A 22,179-nucleotide genomic window follows, 5' to 3' on the forward strand; every position below is an offset into this window, starting at 1 on the left:
CATCTTATGTACCTTGCAAAATCTCTTTGCAAAAATTATACTTATCCTTTATCCCTAAAAAAGATTCTTTTTTTCCCATTTAATTTCAAAACTTTGTAGCTTTTCTCCACCTTTTCCCTTTCTTTCTTCTCCCAACAAATCTTTCTACCCCCCCTTCTTCTAGCCTCTGCCTTGCTGGCTTCCCTTCTCTGTCGTTTTCCTCTTCCCTTTTGTTTACCATCATTATATTGATTTTGCACCTTATTTTTCCCTTTCTTAAATGTTTTTTTAAATCTTAAGTCCTTTATTTCTCTTCCTTTCCCTCTTCCTTCCCTCTTGGTCGAGTTCTGAGGTTTATTAAAGATGGCTTCCTCTCCTTCTTCTTCTGCTGTCTTCATCTGTTGCAATGTTTGTTGATAGTTAATGAGCGCCATTTCCAAAAAAAGGCAGGCTTCTTTCAAACCAGCTTTACCATTTTTTTTTGCTTGCTCATAGTCCCTTCTCAGTTCCTCAATAGAAGGAGCCATTATAAATCTTTTCTTTTCTTTTCTCTTACAACAACCAAAATATTCCAAAGGAAAAATAAAACAATCCCAAAGTTATCAATCAGTCCAAACCAAGACAGGGTTCCCATTCTCTCCTCCTAGGGTAGTATCAATCAGAAAAAAAGAAAGTCCAAATCTATTTCTTAAAATCTTATTTCAATATATTTTAGTCTTTCAATCCTTAAGGCATCTCCTCCAACAAAGTCTTAGCATACAAATTTTTTTTTTTTAGTCCTCTCTTTTCCCACTCATCGCTTAGAGCCAGTTTTCACCTAAAAAAAAAATAGGTTTCTTAATATTCACTTTTTATTCCGTAGAAAAAGAGGGTAAGCTATCCTTTCAGCACCATCAAACTGCCGCTTTTTTCCTCTTCTCGAAGGTATCATTCAGAAAGTCATACTTTTCAGGAATTTTGTTAAATATGTCTTAGAGTCCTAGGAACCAAGAAAAACTTTCTCCTCTCAAGCACTTTCTCCACTTCCTCCTGCTCATTCTTACCCGGCTGCCAGCTTCTTTGTGGCGGCCATTACGGACCGCCGCTGCATCGTCCTGGGAAAAGGGGGTTCTGCCGGCCGGGGAGGGGGTCTGCAACACCCCCAAACCGCTCTCCGGATCCCCCCTACCTTCAGCTCCCCTGCAGGGCAGCCTAGCTCCGTACCCGTCCGGATCGGAGCCCCAAAAACGGCTAGCGCGGCAGGGATCGCGCAGCTTCGCAAATCCCTGCCGCTCGCGAAGCCGACAAACCGGAAGCCTCTCAATTCAAATCATTATATTTGTATTTTTTGTCTGTCCTGTTTCAATTATCTATTATCTTTTCTCATTAAACAAAATGTCTCCTGTAGTTACTGATTGGAGTATGACGCCTTTATATCTTTTAAGTTTATCCATTTAACTCTTATTTAGGCTTCAATATATACCCTAAAGTTATAACATTCAATATAATACATAACTTCCATTCGGATTCTGCTTGCTACATTCTTAAAATACACACTATATTCTTAAAAAAAGAAAACATTATAAATGTATGTAATTAAAACAACACATTCCATTCCAATTCAATTCTACCATTAATATTAATATTCATTAAAGTCTTAACATCTTTAATATTACTTTTCAATTAAATATCATACTTCCATGGGAACAATTATAAGCTTTCCATAATTAATTCCCCCCTCTTCACTTATATTTTATAAAACATTAACTAATTAAAATGTTCCCGTTCCTTCCTAATTCAATTTTCTCATTTATTTTATTTCACTTATTTTATTAACAAACATTTCACTAAATTACACTATTTTATCCCTCATTTTAATCATACATTGTTTCCAATTTTCTAAAGTTATTTCTATTACTAATATAACAGTACAATCTTATGTACCTTTACAGAATCCCTTTTTCAGTTAGATTTTCACCCATTATCTCTAAATAAGTCCTGTTTCTCTATATCTTGCTCCGGTCCTTTGTAACTTCTTTTCCTTTCCTTCTTCCCTCTCTTCTTCTCTCTCCCCTTTTTACCCCCTTGTCTCTCTACCTCTATTTCTCTCTTCTGTATTCCCCTTTTCTGTTGCTTTCCAGTATTTTACTTATTTTTCGAATTATTTTTCTTTTCTTTGGTTGTTTTTTTTAAATCTTAAATTCTCCATTGTCTTTCCCCCCTTTCCTTTTTCTTCCCCACATAAAATTACTTGTTCATTAAAGATGGCTTCTTCTTTGTCCCGGTCTTTTTCTTTTGCAGACGGTTCTTATTGTTTCTCATAGTTCCAAATCTCCATTTCTAAGAATTGAAAAACGAAGCCAAAAGAACCCTTCCCTTCTTGTGCATCTTCTTTGTACTTTTTAAGTTCCATTTTCAATTCATCCAGAAGTGGTGCCATTGTATAAATTTTTAAACAACTACCCGATTAATTTTAGTCATTCAAATGTAATAACCAAGAATCCAAAGATCACCAAATAATCCAAATACACGCAAGCTGTTTCTTTTTGCTCTTTTTTTCACTTTCTCTTCTTGGGGTTACTATTTAGTTACAAATTTTCAGTTAAAATGTATCTTTTAGAAGTCTTGTTGAAGTTTTACTTTAGATTCTTTTTAATTCCAGGCAGTCTCCTTCGTCTTCCAGATCCTGCCCTTATTCTTTTTCTCTCCCTGCTTATGAAAAAAAATTTTTTTTAGTGTCCAGAAATCTTTATTATCCCTTTGGCATTTTATTTTATTTTCAGCTTAATTGCCTATTGATGTCAAAGCGGATTTTTCCGATTTCTTGTTTAAGTCTCTTAGTTGTCAGTATAGGGAAGGAGAGAGAAGGAAAAAAAAGCCAAACCTTTCCCTTTTCTTCACTGCTTCCGACTCTTCTTTGGGAGCGATGTTATTTTTTTGTAAGTTTAAATTCTAAGGTACCTTAGTTGTTGCTTTTAACTCGGTCAGCCAAAACTTTCACTTCTTATCTTCCTCCTGCACATTCTTTTCCAGTCGAGTTCTTCTTTGTGGTGGCCATTTCTGACCATCGCTGCAACCGCCTTCGGGAAAGGGAGTAATGGCCAGCTGAGGAGGAGAGATGCAGCTCTCCTCAACCCTGCTGGTGGTCTCCCCCCCTTCACCACCTCTACGGGGTGGCTTAGCCCTGAAACCAGCCGGCTTGGGGCGCTCCAGCGGTGAGCCCAGACCAAAACCTTGCACGATCGCGAATTTCTGTCTGTCGCCGAAGAGACTTCAAACCGGAAGGACATTGGCATTCTGTATGATCTGCCTTTTACACTCAGATTTTTGGATAAAGCTCTCATTGGTTAGGCATTCATTAGTTTGCTTCAATTGCATAAATAAAATATTTTTTTTGGAAAAATTGTAGAAACATAAATTACAAAACATATAATTTAACCTATTAGTGACCAAGTTTTAACAATTATTGTTTGTATATTATTGATTCATCAGACCTGACTCTTAATGCAAAGGAGCTGAACTGAAGAAAACTAAATAGACTAAACTAGATAAAAAAATCAGACTTTTGTTTTCTCCTTCAATAAACTTCTGCCCATTTATAAAATGTGGGGAAAAACTATGTGGATGAATACCTCACAAACTATAGTCCAATTCCCTGCATACATCAAGATAAAAAGCTTCCAGTTCATTAATATACTTTATAAGTAGGCTGAGTGTATAAAAGTAATATGTTAAATAAAACTCTTGAAATATTTTCTATGTTCCTAGAAGTACTTAGCTGAGGTTTTGAGTTCTGATAAGGATATAACAAAGGAAGAATTCACTTAAATAGTGTTCCATCATTTGCACAATCTATCTTTTCAGTGGTGGGTTAATTTGATTTTGCTTCTATTATTTCATATTGCTACAGCCATAGACATTTCATTTTAGTTTTCCCTTGGCACATTTGTTTTTGTGACCGCATTCATGCTTGCTGTGTGTTGTATTATAAAGTTACACGGGCTTCAGACATTTTACAACGGAAGGACCAAAACCCCGAACTACATTTTCTTTCCTAGCAAGAATTCCATTGCTTTTATTTTCCATCCGCCCAAAAATATCACTCTGTCCTTTGCCATAAAGTGGTTTATACTGTAAGAGAAAATTTCATAGTAATAAACTTTACAACTCAGAAATTGCAAGTTAGCAATGGCAGTACAATAATACCATTTGTGCAAGAGATGCACTACCTAGTAGAACCAAAATTGCATGTATTTTTGTGTAGAAATATGGGCTCTGCACTCCTGTTAATGAACCTCTAAAGAACAATTGATTTTTTACCAGCTGCATTGCACTTGTAGAAAGTTAGCACCCACCCCTCTCCTAGAAGAATGAAATATTCTAGGAAATATTAAAAAGGCAGAATATTACATCTCCCTGGATGAGAAAAGGAGAAACATGCTCTTGAAAAGTAATCCCCATCTTTGTTAATAGCCTCAGAAAGACTGGTCCATCCTATCTACAAGACAAAAGGCCTTCAGCTCCAGGGTGATAGGATTAGCCCTCACTCAAGATCCAAACCAGGACAAAGCCATTAAGCCATAATAGGAATTGTCCAACGCCCTTTCAGAACGCAACCCTCTTCATTACATCATCACCCAGCAAGATTCAACCAAGACAACCTACAAAGTTACTCCTGTGTGGCCCCATGGGAGTCTGACAACCAATCAGAATACAATCTCTCCCTCTCACCCATGTGCTCAATTGTCCAGGACCTCAAACCATGTGGTACTGTCTACCATTAAACCATCTTTCCAAACAGCTATGTTTCCAGTGTCTTTCGCCCAACTTGGAGCTGAATCCAGATGGATATTTCTTCCAACACACTGTTGGCGCATGTTTGTCATGTGCTCAACAGAAACATCCTGAATATTTAACACATCTGACTGCCAAGCCAGGTCTCCCCAGTCCTGCAGTTTGTGAAGTCACAGAATTCAGCAGCAATTCATCCAATTATTGTTTAACTCCATCTATCAGTCCTGGCCTTTTAATATTTCCTTCCAACTAAAATAACATAGTGCTGAATGCACTCATTAAGTTGGCAATAAATGAATATCCAGGTATTATTGAAGTCCAATTGCCATCATTTATAAGACTACTAGCTGGATACCCACATACTACGAAACTATATGGTCTGGTTTAGTTTTTGGGAAGAAAAAAAAGGGGAAATTTCTGCTTCTGCCTACCAACATACATCGGTATTCATCTGACTAGCGTCCTGTCAGTGTGTGAGAGAGTTGAGGGCTGTTTGGAAATTGAAAGTATTTGCTGTGTGAGCAAGGAGACAGCAAGGAGTCTGGGCATGGCTTAGCTCAACTGTTCTGTACTAAAGCTGTTCAGTACTGTGAAAGTAAAACTGAAACTCCTCTGCTTGTGTTTTGCATTTGGAACAGATTTCTTTTCAGGTGGGGAGAAGTAGAACTCCTTAGCATCAGAGTGTGTTAATAATAATATAGGAAATACTAATTCTGTGATGGTAATTTCAAAAAATCCTTTCTTAGTGAGCACCTAGATGCCAAGAGGAACATACGTGGCAAATTTCAAGTTTGTAGGCTTTACAGTTCTGGAGATTACATGACGATGCGTGAGTGGTATTTCACTTTTATGTAGAGAGATTACTTCTATGAAGAAACTTTCTATTGCAAGCTCTGTGTCTTTGTGTGGTGGTGAATTTTTTGCCACTTACTCAAAAAGGGAAATGTATCCCGATTTGTAGCAGATTGAATAGTATGACCCTTCCAGCTAAAGTACTTTACAACTGCAGCTAAGTTTTTCCATTGTGCTGAGCTAAAGCATGGTTGGTTGGTTGGTTGGTTGGTTGGTTGGTTGGTTCTTAATTGTTGTGTGAAGCTCAGCAACTCAATAATTCCAGGTAAGTAAATCAGGATTTGCAATATGTTTCTAAATCATTGTGTACAATATAAGGATAAAGTAGGGCTCTTCTTTCTTCACAAATCAAATGTCATGATTCTGATCAAACAAAAATATATCTTGTAAGTAAAGTGACATCTATCCAAGGGGGCTTGCAAAGAATGGCATATCTTGGAGTTGTCTTCAGATAAGTGAGCATCCTTAGTATCTCGCCCTCATTGAAATTCTACAGCTTATATTATTTAGATTTATCACACTTTCATTCTCTTCTTCCTTGCTATTACTCATGTAATGAATCGAGCAATTCACCAAGCAAGGAAATCTCAAGGAAATCTCTAAAATATAAATCTACCAGAAATAAAATTTTAATGCAGGAACACTTGAAAAGCTTTATACTTAGCCACTTTAAACATTGTTACCACTTTGATTAAACTTCAGCATCTCTCTTTTTCTGTCCCCCCACCTTTCCCTTTTCCTCTTTGGAGGGTCAGCAATCTCATCTTGGGGTTAAATTTGGATTCATATATGAAACTTATTTTCAAGGTCATTCACAAAGGGGGAAGTGTCCAACATGCTATGTTATATTTATGGTAGGAGCTGCCTGCAGAGATGAAATTATAAACTTCAATTTTTTCTCTCATGGTGCTTTTTTTTTAAAAAAAAAAATGGTTTTCCAAATCCGGAGAACAAGAGCCATGAATTTCTTAAAATTATCATTAAGGCCACTCTTCCATATTTTATGCTAAGAGGTTTTGGCCTGTTTACATAGTTTGGAATTTGGCAAAATTAGTAATGTGATAGTCCATTTTTAGTGAACATATCAAGCAATAAATAATGACACATGCTGTTTAGGGAGAGATCTGTTCTTTCAGGGGAGGGCTTGGTGGCCCTGAAATGGCCAGGTTCTTCCAGTCCAAATTTTGTAGTGTTCGGCAGTATGTTTTAACTCTGAACTAAACCAGATGCTGATCAGTTCTGTCCTTATTATCGACTTGATGTTGAGATGGTAACCAGACCCTTATTTGCAATGTTAACATTTGGAACAAATTAACAGCAGTTAGGCTGAAATGAGAAACCCCCATTTTACTAAAGAGGTTCAGTACATGTAATGCTGTAAAATCAGAAAGCCTGAAGTGTGTTAACTAGAAATAAATAAGTTAACTGTCTGTCATGCATTCCTCACAAGGGATATGTTGTTTCCACTTTCAATGCCCATTTTTAAAAGGATTTTTCAAGAGCTCTTAAGAGAGTGAGATCAGCCACTCTCATCTGGAGTCTGACTCTTCAGTCAATTTCTGTCTCATATTCCCACCCTATAGGAAAATGTGGGGGGGGGGGGGCAACAACATAACCACAGAGTTAGATTTCTGTTAGTTTTAATGTAACCACCAAGAGCAACAACAATATATATCCATAAAACAAGACATTAAAACAAGACATTAAAGATTCTCTCTTGCTGGGGGCACACCTCCTTTTTATTTTTCTATCTAGAAATGTTTGCAGTGAAGGAATAAAAACAGTTTTATAATGTTAGTTGCCCCTCTTGGCACTTTATATTTCCTGAGAATATTTCAGCCTATTTTGCAACCTTTAAAAGTTCAAATTGATTTCAGCAATCAGTAAAGATTTCTTCCTTTGAAGACTGGAGTAGGCAACCTAAGTCATAGAAATCTATATGGTATGGTAACTATGTATGACCTGGTTACTGAAATAAAGACTATTATTGACATAGAGATTAAAAGCCATTAAGATCTGGCTTTTTTCATAGCATTAGGGATCAAAATATTGTGCCATTGTGTGACTTAATAGCACCCACACTCAAATGGTCGATGTCCAAGTCCACCAGACAGTGCATAACACCACTGGACATTACATCCCACAATTCTGTGCACTGGTTACTAGTACTTAGCAATATCAAGGATGCTAAATAACAAGGCCCACCCTATTCACCAGGATAATGCACAGTCTATCACAAATCCTGTCGGCCAGCATGGAGAATAGCTATTGACTTAACATCTACTAACTTTAACCCAAAAATGCTTGGAGAGAGCAGTGGTCCAAGGTACCTTCCTGTGGCCTGACCATTAGTGAACCCTGTACCAAGTCACCTGGTATTTATTAAACTGCCTCACTTTGGTCAAAACTGAACAGAATTAGGTGTGATGCTGGAAAAAGTGCCTGTGCTCTATCAGTGGGGATGGAAACAGAGATATTCAGCAGGTTTTGACCAGTTCTGGAGAATTGGTAGCAAAAATTTTGAGTAGTTCAGAGAACCGGCAAATGCCACCTCTGACTGGTCCCACCCCCATCTATTCTCTGCCTCCCAAGTCCCAGCTGATCAGCTGGGTCTTCTTTTGCCCTACACAGGAGAACGGAGCTGGAAACCAGGTTAGTGGGGTGGGGAGGGAATGGAGATTTTACAGTATCCTTCCCCTGTCATGCCTACCAATCCACGCCACACACACCAAGCCACACTCACAGAACCGGGAGTAGAATCCCACCATTGGATGGAAAGATTCCCCATGTGATTGTGAACCTGCTATGCAAGCTATATTGTGCAAGATTGCCCACAATTCTCTGGTCCCTAGAACAGGGCCCCGACGGACCGACCGGGACAAGCTACCGGGGGGTTTTGGAAAAGCGCTGGTGAGCTTTCGGAGGTCACCGGCGCTAAAAGTGGGGCGAGGCCGTGAGCTTTTCCAAAGATCTGCACAAAGCAACACCAGAGGAAATCGTTTGGATAGCTGAATTATGAGTTATGAGACCACTGCTATACCCTGTAAAACTTTTTGTATAAAATTATGTGGGTTGTGTGTATATATTTACCTTTCTTCTATCATGTTCTCATCATATGCTGAATAATAATAGGGGTCAGATGAGTGGAGTTACCTGTTTGTTTCTTCATGTTATATTTTGGATTTTATATATTCTACATGTTTTAGTGATATGTAATTCGAAGTAGTTTTGCTCATATGTTCATTGTTTGTTTTCATGCTATAATTTATATCACCCAAATTATATCACATTGCTTAATCTAGTTAATTAATTTTTCATCTAAAATAACAGCTCCGCTTCCGTAAATAATGTTTAAAAAATCAATTGGGTGAGATGAGGAAATTAGGATATCATGGAAACACCAAATATATATTAATTGACCTAGCCCAGTGATGGCTAACCTTTTGTTGTTGCGTGCCGAAAGTGCCTGCACCCATAATACAATGCATGCATGACAATCCCTGCCCCTTGTACATGTCTGTGTGACCAACCCATGACATGCATCTCTGTGCGTGCACGCATGCCCCCCCCGTGCACTGCATGCCTCAGTGCATACATGCACAACCCCCCCATGCGCACCCCGCCCCCTGCACATGCACACGCATCTCCTGTACACCCCTGCCCCTCCACATGCGCAGCAGATATTTGACAATAAGCTGGCTGGCGGAAAGTGCATGCACATGCTCAGTGGATCTATTACGGGCGACAGCCCATGTGCCGGCAGAAATGGCTCTGTGTGCCACTTTTGGCACATGTGCCATAGCTTCGCCATCACAGACCTAGCCAATTAAATGCAAAGCGGTAAAATTTAGTCCCAGATAAATGCAACCTTGCTCAGTATCACCTTAACTCTGCTTAATCAAGTTTATTCCCTACATACTCCTTAATTAAGCATTGAGGATTAAGCATTCTTTCTTATATCAGTGATTATGAAAAAGTGTGTTAAAATGGATTTAAAAAAAGAACAACTCGCAGGAATCCATTTATTCAGAGATATATACAGGTAAAAATCATGGAATTTTACAGGTAAAGAACTAAAGATTTGGTTATAAAAGCTATAACAAAATTGAGAGGTTAGTTATTTTTGTGAACTTCCATCAATTCAGTTGTATGAATGTTTGGCCCAATATTCCATCATCAGCCTTTCATTCATTGATTCTGTTTTTGTTCTCAACTGATTGTTGATACTTTACTTATTCCCCAGTTTTAATCTCTATCTTCCCATCTACTTAATATCCTTCAAATTGAGAAGTTTTCTATTATTAAACTATAGTCCCTCCTACTCAAGTTCTTATTAAACTGAGGTCAAAAAAGAATCCAAAACGATAATGAGTTTTATGATCCCATATTTATTTGCCACTGAAGTTAGCAGAGAATTGTGCAATATAAATACTGATACGGATGCAAGTGGACAATGCTTGATGGCTGGCAGCCCTAAGAAACTGCTATCCAAATTTACATCTCTGTATTTATTCTTCAGTGCTGTTAAAACGTACCCGATATAAAAGAAATGATTGTAAGTGCAGCCAAGAGCTTTGAACAATTTCCAGAAAAGCTTTTTCTACATCTGATATAAAGTCCCTGTCTATCCAATTAATATGGAGTTAACTTTCTGCTAATGCTTACCATGACCCTTGGTCAGATATGTATCATTTTCATTTCAAAGTTACCAAGACACATTTCAAATTAGACTTCTTTCTCAAAATGTCTCACTGGTCAAGTATGATCCTCTTTGTCTCACTGTTAATCTTCTTGCAGATGTGGGCTTTAAAGTCCTACTTTGAGATGTAGTACTAAACCAAACTCAGCCACCGTCTTGTCTGCTGAGTCTTCTCACAGTTCTGCTGAATGGTTTGAAATTTTACCTCATAAATAGGGTAATCAGGAGGGGAAAAATCTGATTTCACCTTAATTACTTCCCTGTCACATTTTTCTAATTTAGGGTAGGTTTTAGATTACTGCTTCTAAAATTGATGTAAACTTCCAATCAGTGATTAACGTTACAAGCTAAAGATTGTTCTGTAAAGGCACTTCAATAAGAGGATGGAAGGAATCCATGAACAAGGGTTCTCTCAGTCTAGTTGTGACTTGGGTGATGCAAAACATAACCTTTCGGCAAATTTCCCACAAAAGGCCATGACCTTTGTAACCTTGCTGGAAAGAACTCCACCATGAATCTGTATCTTTGTTTGATGGAGAAGAGTAAGGAAAGCAAGTTAACCAGTCTTTAAAAAATGAAAAAAATGCTATTTCACTGTGCAATTGAGCCAGTGATTGCTATGATTCCTGGGTTGAGGATGGAATGGAATGGAATGGAATGGAATGGAATGGAATGGAATGGAATAGAATAGAATAGAATAGAGTTCTTTATTGGTCAAGTGTGATTGGACACACAAGGAATTTGTCTCTAGGGCATAAGTTCTCAGTGTACATACAAGCAACAAGTGTTAAATCATGATCATAATAATCATAAAATACATTAATCATAAAACATAAGATACAACACTCAGTGATAGCCATAGGATCAGAGGTGGTATTCTACCGGTTCAGCCTGGTTCTGGCGAGCCAGTAGCAGCGATGAGCAGCGGAGACCGAATCGGTTCTCTCCGCCACTCTGCTGTTGGGTGCACCCACCGGCCCAGGCTCCCATACTCACTTTTATCCACTGAATTTGAAGCGTAGCTGCTTTGCATGGCACAGAATAGTGCCTACACGGCAGCTGCTGAAGCGACCGGGATCATGCAGGCTTGCAGGAGGTGAGTTAGAATGCCTCTCCGCCTGCACAAACGCCTCTGAGCCTATGCAAAGTGCGCATTTGGCGCACACATGCACGCAAAGTGTGTGCATGCGTGCAAAGCGCACCCAAGCCACGCCCACCGAACCAGTGGCAACAATATTTGAATCCCACCACTGCATAGGATACTAAATAAGCAATCAACATAAATCATATTAGGATACTAAATAAAACAATATAAATCATAAGATACAAGAACAAAGTTATAGTCATAAGAAGATAAGGAAGTAGGTAATAGGAAAGATAAGAAGGATAATAGCAATACAGCCCTACTAGGTAGTTTGACAGTGCTGTGGGAATTAGATGTTTAGTAGATCTAAATGAAAAACAACTGTAAGAGGAGAGGTTGAAATAATTGGTAGTGAAGGTTACTCAACTTCTGCAAATCATCATTTGAGACTGATGTATTGAGATGTATTTCGGATAGTTTGTATGAAAGCATTCATAATCTCTTACTTTGGGGCCTTTTAAAATCCCATATCTGGATATCATCAGGTCATCTGCCCTTTATTAGATAGTGCTTATGGGATGAGGCTCTAAAGAATGTACACACTTTCTTGACATATATTTTCAGTCTGTTTAGAGATAGCTATAGTCCTTTTTTCCCATAGAAATCTCCAAATGTATTTCAAATATTCACATAAACTTAGATATTTGCATATTTCTTTGAGAATTTTGGCTAGTTTAGTCAAAATGTTCTTGGCTCCCCTAGAAATACCCAAATGCCTTGGGTATTTTGACAAAGTAGGAACTGTCAAGTTTGCCTGAAATATTGTTTTTGGTGGGATTTAGTGGTAGCCACAACCCTTAAAATGAACAAATTTTGCAAGTTTGCCTGAAGCCAGTGGAGCTTCAGAGCTTATTGTAAATGAAGCTCATGTGAATACATTTCTCTCTCTTTCTCCTATAAATGCATAACAGGTTATGAGAACTGTTCCATAAATAATTGGGAATGATCTAAAGTATTTCCTTATAAGGAAGTCCAAGAGAGAGAAGTCTATTCAAGAATGTTGTAGTACTGAACTCTGGAGGAAATGAAGTAACAATGGACATTACTCACTGACTGGGAGAAGAGCATGGTGGAATCTTGAAGTAAGCAGAGTCTTACTAAAAATTTAGTGGTGATGGTGGAATAGAGTATCTGGGAGAAGTGGCTGGCTGCAACTCTGTGAAGAGTTATTTGCTGTTTCCTAGTAACAACTACCACATGGATTATCTGTATAGAGAATCATTTTTTAAAAAACTAACAAATGGAACTGTATGCTCTACTTATTTGTCTCATATTAAATTTAAAATTGGTTGCCCGGTTTATGGTTCACTAAGTTGTACAAGAGAGTCAGTGTGCTGTGGTTGTTAAGGGATCAAGCTAGCAACTGGGAGACTGAATTATACTCCTTCCCATAAAGCTGGGTGACCTTGGGCCAGTCACTTTTTTTTTCTCCAGTCCTAGGAAACAGACATTGGCAAAACATGTTTGAACAATCTCAACAAGAAAAAAGACTAATCCAGGCAATCCGCAGGAGTCAAAAACTGACTCAAAGACTTTTAAAAAGTCTAGTCTGTGGAATTAGTGTATGGTTCAAAATGTTGTGTGAATCTAAGCAATGGGTTAATTGAATAAATCCTATTAATTATGAATAAACAACCTGCACACTTTCACATATGTACTGACACTCCTTAAATGCACACTAGGACAAAAATGTGTTGGTTGCTAGGTGAAGCTAATCACTCTCAGCTCAACCCATCTAGTATGGTTGCTGTGGAGAAACAAGAACAGGAAGGAGTGTTAGGTAAGTTCTCTGCCTTAAGTTACTTATGCATATAAAAATAATGGCATGATATAAATGAATGAATGAATGAATGAATAAATATGAACAATACTCTGTTATTTATTTACTTCCAACTTACAAGGTCCTAGTACCCTACTTCAACAAACACAGAAAGAAAATATGTATGTTCTAAAACAGGGGTCCCCAACCACCGGTCCGTGGACCGGTACCGTCCGCGGAACAACTCCTACCGGGCGCTGGCTTGTTGGCGCCGCCATCTTTTTGATGAAAAAGTGCTTCCAGTGAGCTTTTCCGGGTAGAAAGCTCACCGGAAGCACGTTATCATCAAAAAGATGGCAGCGCCCAGCTGATGCCGGTAACGGGCCACGGCGCCCAGCTGATGCCGGTACCGGGCCGCGGCGTAAAAAAGGTTGGGGATCACTGTTCTAAAAGAAACAAATAGTCAATATTCTGCCTTTCTTCATTTCAAGATGTTGAGGACTATATGTTCTGGGCTTTTAAAAAAAAAATCTTTCTACAATTTTATATGGTTGGCTAAACTGAAATATGTTAATTTCATCCTGACCGGTGTCTTGAACCCAAGTCTTTGTCTTGTCACCCCGGCTCTGTAAGGAATTGTTATAGGATTGTTAAACACCAAGATCTTTGCTTTAGTTTAGTTTTGAAACTTAAAAACCTTCTGTCAGATGGGTTGGGTCAAGACTCCTTAGGAAATCCCGGTCTGATCGAAAGCTATTTGGAATTTGATCGCTGCTGTTGAGCCAATTTCTCCTTCGCTATTAAAAAAAGAAAGAAAGAAAGGACAGGTTTGCTTCGTTTCACATCCCCAAATGGGAGATAAAAATGAGGTGTAAAGTATATGTAATGTGGCTTGTACTTAAGATCAGTAACTGGAGAGCTTGCATGTTAGATCTGCCAAGATGATAAAGAAGAAAATCTCTTTGCGAAAAGGTAAACGGTGGAAGGGAACTGACAGTGATATGTGCTAGCTGGAAGTGGGCCAGATTTTTTTTTTTAAGCCTTTAAAACATTGGCATAATTGTATACTTTGGTTTTAGGCCTCCTGATAATGATACTTTTTGACCCCCATTTTTGGTCCGATTCCAATCTGAAACAAGCTAAAATATCTTTCCTTGATTCAAACATGAGTTCAGGAAGATGTCTGAATTTATAGTACATAGGATGGTGCAATGTGTCACGGGGAGAAACATTTTCATTTGGATAGTAGATGAACATTTCAACATTTGTGTGGCTGGCTGAAATCTTTAAACTTTTTTTAAAAAAAAATCTAATTCTACATATTCTATGGAATGAGACGATGGGATCCTTCAGTCAGTTTTTATTCAACCTGGCAGTCTTCAAGAAGATTTAAAATATATTTACCAGAATTCCCAGTCAGTCCTAATCATTCAAATGGATACTATGTGTCAGGCCCCAAGAATTAAGAATGATATGTGGAGCAATCAATCAATTGAATAGCTTGCCTTCAGAAGTTGTGGGAGCTTCATCACTGGAAGCTTTCAAGAAGAGACTGGACTGCCATCTGTCAGAAATGGTTAAGGTCTCCTGCTTGGGTGGGGTGGGGATTGGATTAGATGATTTACAACAGTGATCCCCAACCTTTTTATGCCGCGTGCCCGGTACCGGCATCAGCTGGGCGCGCGCGACCCGGTGCTGGCATCAGCTGGGCGCCGCCATCTTTTTGATGAGGTCACCGGAAGCACTTTTTCATCAAAAAGATGGCGCCAGCACTTCCGGTGAGCTTTTCTGGGTAGAAATGGCTTTCTACCGGAAAAGCTCATCGGGCATGCGCCCGCCATCTTTTGATGAAAAGTGCTTCGTGCAGCTCTACCCGAAAAGCTCACCGGAAGCACTTTTTCATAAAAAAGATGGCGGCGCCCGCAAGCAAGAGCGCAGTAGGACTTGTTCTGCGGCCCGGTACGTCCAGCGGACCGGTGGTTGGGGACCCCTGATTTACAAGGTCCCTTTCAAATCTGTTAATCTGAGTTATTTCTGAGTAGTAAGTAATAGTAAATAGCCTACTAATAGAGACAGACTGAAGCAACTATCTGCATAATTATAGATATACAGTGGAGCCTTGAGTCATGACCGTAATCCATTCCCGGACTCCGGTCGCGACCCAATATGGTTGTATCCAGAAGCACGACTGACTGATCATACGCGCATTAAAAAAAAAGGTGCCGAAGGGGAAATCAGCACAGAAAGGGAATCTTTCCATGCTGATTTTGTTTGCCACCCAATTTTTGACAATTTGTGACCCGATTCAAAAATTGGGTGGATTTTTTTGTTCGCCACCCTATTTGGTTGCAAATAGTTTGCAACTTGAGGTTCCACTGTACTCTGTGAACTGTTGAGGTGGTGGGAGGCAACTTAGCCCTCTTCCTGCCTACAAGACATTTTGAGTTTTCTGACAAAATCCTGCTCAGCCTCTGATTTAAGCCCATCTGTTTCTGCAAATGCAATTCATTTGTTCTAAGGATATATATTTGCATGGTAAAAATATACAGTGGAAATCTGGACTTGTTAAACCATTTCAATACATTGAAGATGATTTGTACATGCCGTGTTTCCCCCCAAAATAAGACCCACCCCCCAAAATAAGCCCTATTCTGACTTTTTTGGGGTGGACCTAATATAAGTCCTAACCCAAACAAAAGCTGGGGGAATGGGTGTTGCCAACACAAGAGGCAGCGAGCTTCATTTCCATGTACCCCATAGGTGTCCAAACACTTTTTACCCAAAGGGAGATGAAGTTTTGTCTGCTTGACAATGGGGAGCTAATCACTCCATTTCAAAGTGCCCCATTTGCAAGCAGATGCAGCTTCCAATCTCTGTCATTTTTCCATCCAGGCAAAAAGTGTGTCTGCCCTGGAAAGCCCTGTAAGCCGTTGGGGCCGTGGACAAGCAGATGGTGTGAGGCAAGTGGCTGCAAAATAAGACATCTCCCCCAAATAAGACCTAATGGGGTCTTTTGGTCCAAAAAAAAGATCCTGTCTTATTTTCGGGAGCAAAATCACCATGTTCTTCCAGTCTTACAAGTCTTTCTTTTGACTTATTCAATTCACCTGTGCTTATTGGACTATTACTCCCTCTGAATCATATTAAATTGAAGAGTTCTTATATGATGGAGAAGCAAATTAAATTTCATTACTTTCTGGTCTAGCATTCTGCATCATAAACTCTGGGTGCATGCTGAATAATAAACTACCCATCAAGATTCATTCTCTCCTTATGTGTGAATTCCAGTTGTGTCAAACATCCATCATCAAGGACTATTTTAAAGGACCCCACTGATTACATCTTATGGCAGTTGTTAACACATATTGAGCTATTCGTACATAGGAATGTGCCATGAAACTTAATCCATTTTCTTATTGCTAGTATAGTTTTTTCCCCATTCTAGATATTTATACGGTAGCGAATTGGATCCAGAGATGCTTTTCATTCAAGGAATGAACTTTTCTATATAACCTATATGTCCTGTATATCCATAAGAGCTTTAACCAATGGAAATGAAGCAAAGCCTTTATAGCAACATTGTTAGAGGTTCAAATCAATACTTTATATTGTATCTAAAAATAAACCAGCAACCACTATAGATGTTTCTAACATGTTCTAATATCACATGTTGGTTAGCAACATTACTGCCATATTTTATGTTATCTACAGCTTCTGTAAGTAACACAATCCTCTCTTGTTGATTGTATCTTTATAAAAACTCCAAGTTCCCTTGAACCCTTTACAATTAAAAGGACACGTTTTTATTTGTGTTCCTGGTTTTTATGGTGGTTTCTTACTTGGGTTCTCTTTGTATTTAATCTGATGACAAGTTCTGTTTATGCTTATGAACATTTGGAGCTTTCATTGCAGCAACAGTTGTCAAAAATAATTAAGTCTTCAAAGTATGGATATTTTGCCTGGACATTCCTTTGTTCCTGGAACTATTTTTTCCCCCCTTTCCTTTCCCTGAATTAGGATTTGATGCAACAGCTTGTTTGATCTTACTTTTCTTAAGGAAATTCTATATTTTCTCTAAAGAAAATAGCCTAAGCATTTTAAACTGACTTTCAGTTGCTCTCCTTTAGTCAACAAATCAGATTAATTTTGAAAGAAGAAATTGTACACTCATTACATTTTACTTTTTTATATTGAAAATTTTAATTGGTTTAAAAGCACAATAATATTTTTATCTTGCATGTTATATATGTGATATAGGTGTGTGTATGAGTATGTGTGAAAAAGAAATTTATTTATTTTTCTTTGTTAACAGATAATTGACTGATTTAATCAACTTGATTCACTAAACACAAGCTCACATTTTGTGCCAGAGGAACACAATTTGTTTGGGTTTGATGTAATGTTGCATAATCTCAGCTACTGTGGGGTATAAACGTTGCCTTACACTTAAGTTAATTCTACAAGCTCAGCTAATTGTAGTTTATTCAATACATAATCATTAAACAAACAATAACTCAGTATACTTATTGTTGCTCTTGTCATAACACTCATTTTTCTAAAAAAAGTCTGGCATCATACATAAAACAATAAAAATGAAAAAAATGTAGAAATAACACAGGAAGTAAAGTATATCAGACTTAACTTTAGAACAGTTAAAACTCATTCTGTCCTCTCTTTTCACGCACATAGAGTCAATTTTAATTTTGACCCTAAGGAAATATCTTGAAATATAATTTAAGTTGCCATTACAACAAAAAAGAGAAGGAGAAGAAGGAGAAGGAGAGGGGGGAGGAGGAAGGGGAGGAGGAGGAGGAGGAGGAGGAGGAGGAGGAGAAGGAGGAGAAGAGGAAGAAGAAGAAGAAGAAGAAGAAGAAGAAGAAGAAGAAGAAGAAGAAGAAGAAGAAGAAGAAGAAGAAGAAGAAGAAGAAGAAGAAGAAGAAGAAGAAGAAGAAGAAGAAGAAGAAGGAAGAGGAGGAGGAGGAGTACTCAGTTTAGACCTCTAAGGCCCCACTTAATTAAGTGCTCTTTAGGTTGCATCCACAAGATGTTCTCAGCATAGGTTGACATTTGGACCAATACTCTTTGAAATATGCAATACCTTGGCAATTCATGTTGCATCAATGTACATGGAGTTTTCCCACTTCCCAAACTGGCAGCCACATTTTTTTACCAGCTGCAGTTTCTGCACTGTCTTTGAGTACGAATTTGGAAATAACAACTATGGCCTAAATAGAAATCTAACACATCTCGGTGAGATGGTAAAGATTACTGTTGGGGTCCCATGTACTTCACTGTGCTCTTCTTTTCTTCCATTGACCATCTATTGTTGATTCACAGTACCTCCAATGTTCTGCATGCCAACAATATTGTTCTTGAACTTAAAACATCAAGAGAAGACTCCTTCAAACCAAGGTTTGACTTCTATAAAGGTGCACACATGGTTACCCTAGAAATGCAATAGAAGACCATATGTTCACAATTTTCCTGTGTGGAAAACTGATACTTCCCATGTTTAGATCTCTCAATAGATCTGCTATTTGAGAGGGCAGGTTTAAATGTTATATATGATCTTAGAACAATATAAATAAACAGTTAGACTTGCCACATTTCCTAATGCAGCACTTTTTATATGCACCTAAAATTTTGTGTGAGAAAGGGAGTTTAGAATAATATGTTAATTTCTGTCCACCACAGTTTCAATGATGGTACTTATCCTTATTTGCCCTTGTTCCTTAAATAAAATATTTGGATTTTTTTTCACAGTCTTCCTTAATGAAGGGACTGTATAATTTAAAAAAAAAACATTTAGTCACATTTCTAAATTCTTCTTTCTTGAATTTGATCTTTAAAATTTAATCTAGATTTAATCTTTAATCTAGTTAGATTTTTGGGAAGGTCAGAGATTGGTTAGATTATGTTTCAGAGTGTTGTGGTTGGGTTCATTCAGAAAACCAAGATTAAAATAATCTATCATTGCATATGAAAGCGACTACAATTGTAGAGAATATGTCCTTCTGATTGCTATCTCAGATGTCCCAGAAATGTTTTGGTGGCGATACTTCTGAAGACCACCATTTTCCCCGGTATTTAAGTTGCTTTCTATTGTATTTCTTTTAAAGTTCAAAACTCTTCTGCACTTGCCACTCAATAAAATATGTGTTTGTCTGTGTCTCTGTCATTGTTAATTTTATTTAATTCTGTTGGATTTCCATTCTATTAGCTTGCTTTGGTGTGTTTCTTTTACTGGCTACTATGCCATGAATATCTGTTTTTTTACACTTTATGCTCATACTGGAGTAAAAGTATTTTAATAAAGATGCAAACCTATATAGATATGTGACATGTATGTGATTTATAAATAAAGAAGTCAAGACTGTGCCAAAATTTATTCAGATATGACATGTTTGGCTTGGCCACCCCTTGAATTGGACTCAATTAAATGGTAGAGTTGAAATATTTTATTTATAAAGTGGCAAACCATCACCCCTTAAAGATAAGAATATTTTCAAGGCTTCACTATTGCTCCTCTAGACCTTCTGAAGAACTCTCAACATTCCTGCAAAACCATTAACACCAGAAATGTCAAGTTGATGGCAGCCGCAACATACATAAAAAATGAAGTGAACCTGATTTATAAGCTTCATAATTCCATATTTCAAAACGGGCTTTGATCTCAAAATCTGTGAAAACAGGGCATGCACCTTCAAGATTATCAATGCAGATAGAACCCTTTCAACTTTATTTCTGCTTTCAAGTTAGGTATTTTGAAAGAAAACAATATTGGGGTAACAGAGAGACCCGAAACTACCTATCTCACCACTTCTCTCATTTAAAAAAGGGAAAGCATCAACAGAGCAAAAAAAAAAAAAGGGGGGGGGGGTCCACAATATTAAGTATTCAAATGAAAATTCAACTTTGCTGCTTATTAAAATCCAGTCATGCACCTGATGTTTTTTGGCTTGTTTTGAAAGAATAAAAAACAAGGTAGATGAGGATAGACCCACAGGAGATAGAAAGGGAAGAAAGTTTAATCCTTTAATCCTTTATTAAAGTAGGCACATTTCAACTGAAAGCCTCTTCAAGCAATTAACAATAAACAGAATTCCTAAAGAAATGAAGTAATTTTTTTTTGTTATTGTCATCAGAAAACCAGCAGCAATGGTTTGAATAGTATTTGGCCTAGATCTTGGATACCATTGTAGGAAACATCTTTTCTTTTATATTATCCATGTTTTAATTCTCTTGGAAACAGGAACATTCAGAAAGAAACATTAGATAATGTTGCTATTGTTAATAATGATAATGATGAAATAAGGCACAAATTCTTGTGGGAACAGGATGCCCTTGATGACTTCTTCCTCACCTGGGGGTCAAGTACTGAGGCATGTCCTCGGTCACCCCATTTGCCTGTTTATTATTTTAGTTATTACATATTTGTATCTCTCCTTTTGGTTATAATCCTCATGGAGTGTCTTACAATAATAATTGAAGGCAATATGCACAGAACAAAAATGTTGAAAATGAACAATGAGATGAACTGTGATATTCTAAGTATGAAAGCAACATGAAAACTTTCCTTCCTTCCTTCCTTTTTTTAAATAGCAGTGCTGAATAATGAATGTCCAGTATTTTATTTTACAACTGTTTTATATACAATCTGTCCATGAGTCACCTAATCCATTTTTTGTTACCTCGTCCTTCTTTTTCTTCCTTTGACCCCTGAGGAATTCTCAAACCCATTAGTATCAGTCAACACCTGAACCAACCCATAAATGGTTGCTTAATGGTCATTGAACAAACTCGGCACAATTAATATTTTTTTTCCTGATCATTTTAATTTTTAACCAGTGATGTGCACATTTCTTTATTTTCTTTCTGCATTTTATAATAGAGATTTTTTTAAAAGAAAAAAGCAAAGTAAATCTATGGAATTATAACCAGCAAAGGCTAATTAGAATAGAATAGAGTAACAAAGTTGGCAGGGACCTTGGAAGTCTTCTAGTCCCCTTCTCAGGCAGGAAACATTATTCCCTTTCAGACAAACAGTTGTCCAATCTCTTCTTTTAAAATTTATAATGTTGGAGCACTGTTATCATGTCACCCCAGTTCTTTTCATTAAACTAGGCATACCCAATTTCAGGAATTGTTCTTCATATGTTTTAGCGTCCAGTCCCCTAACCCTCTTTTGCTCTTCTCTGCATTATTTCCAGAGTCTCAACATCTTTTTTACATCATGGTGACCAAAAGTGGATGCAGTATTCCAAGTGGGGTCTTACTATGGCATTATGAAGTGGTAAGAGCCACGGTGATTAGAATGCAGTACTGCAGGCGACTTCTGCTGACTGCTGGCTTCGAACAGTTCAGCAGTTCAATCCTCACTGACTCAAGGTAGACTCAGCCTTCCATCCTTCCGAGGTCAGTAAAATGAAGACCCAGATTGTTGGGGACAATATGCTGACTCTGTAAACCACTTAGAGAGGTCTGCAAAGCACTGAGAAGCAGTATATAAATCTAAGTGCTATTGCTATTGCTAAACTGTAGTTGTTATCCTGCCATTTTGAAGGAAAACACAGGGGAAAACTGTTGCATATGGCCTAAAATAAATCCAATGCAAAATGAAATAACTTCAGCAAAGAAGAAATGACAGTTATCCCTCCCCCCCCACCCTCCAAAAAAGATGGGGAAAAACAACCTTTAAAAAGTCTCAATCCCACATGCTTTGCATGACTGTGTGGGCTTCAGACAGTGAGAGATTGTGAGTAAATAAGACTACAACATGAATAAAACCAGATGTGAATAAAACATATCAGTTAAAACATTCCTCACCCATTGCTCTGTCAATTAATATGGAAACCAACATTAGATAGCTATCAAGGATAAGGCTCACTCTCATGTGGCTGCTACTGATTTATTCTGTCTTGGTCATATCATCCATCAGCATACAGCAAAAGCAAATTCAGAAACCATCTGCCA

The sequence above is a fragment of the Notechis scutatus genome, chromosome 3 (genome assembly GCF_049901735.1).
Source record: "Notechis scutatus isolate UNSWTSFEM ecotype Mainland chromosome 3, rNotScu1.2, whole genome shotgun sequence".
Taxonomy (NCBI): domain Eukaryota; kingdom Metazoa; phylum Chordata; class Lepidosauria; order Squamata; family Elapidae; genus Notechis; species Notechis scutatus.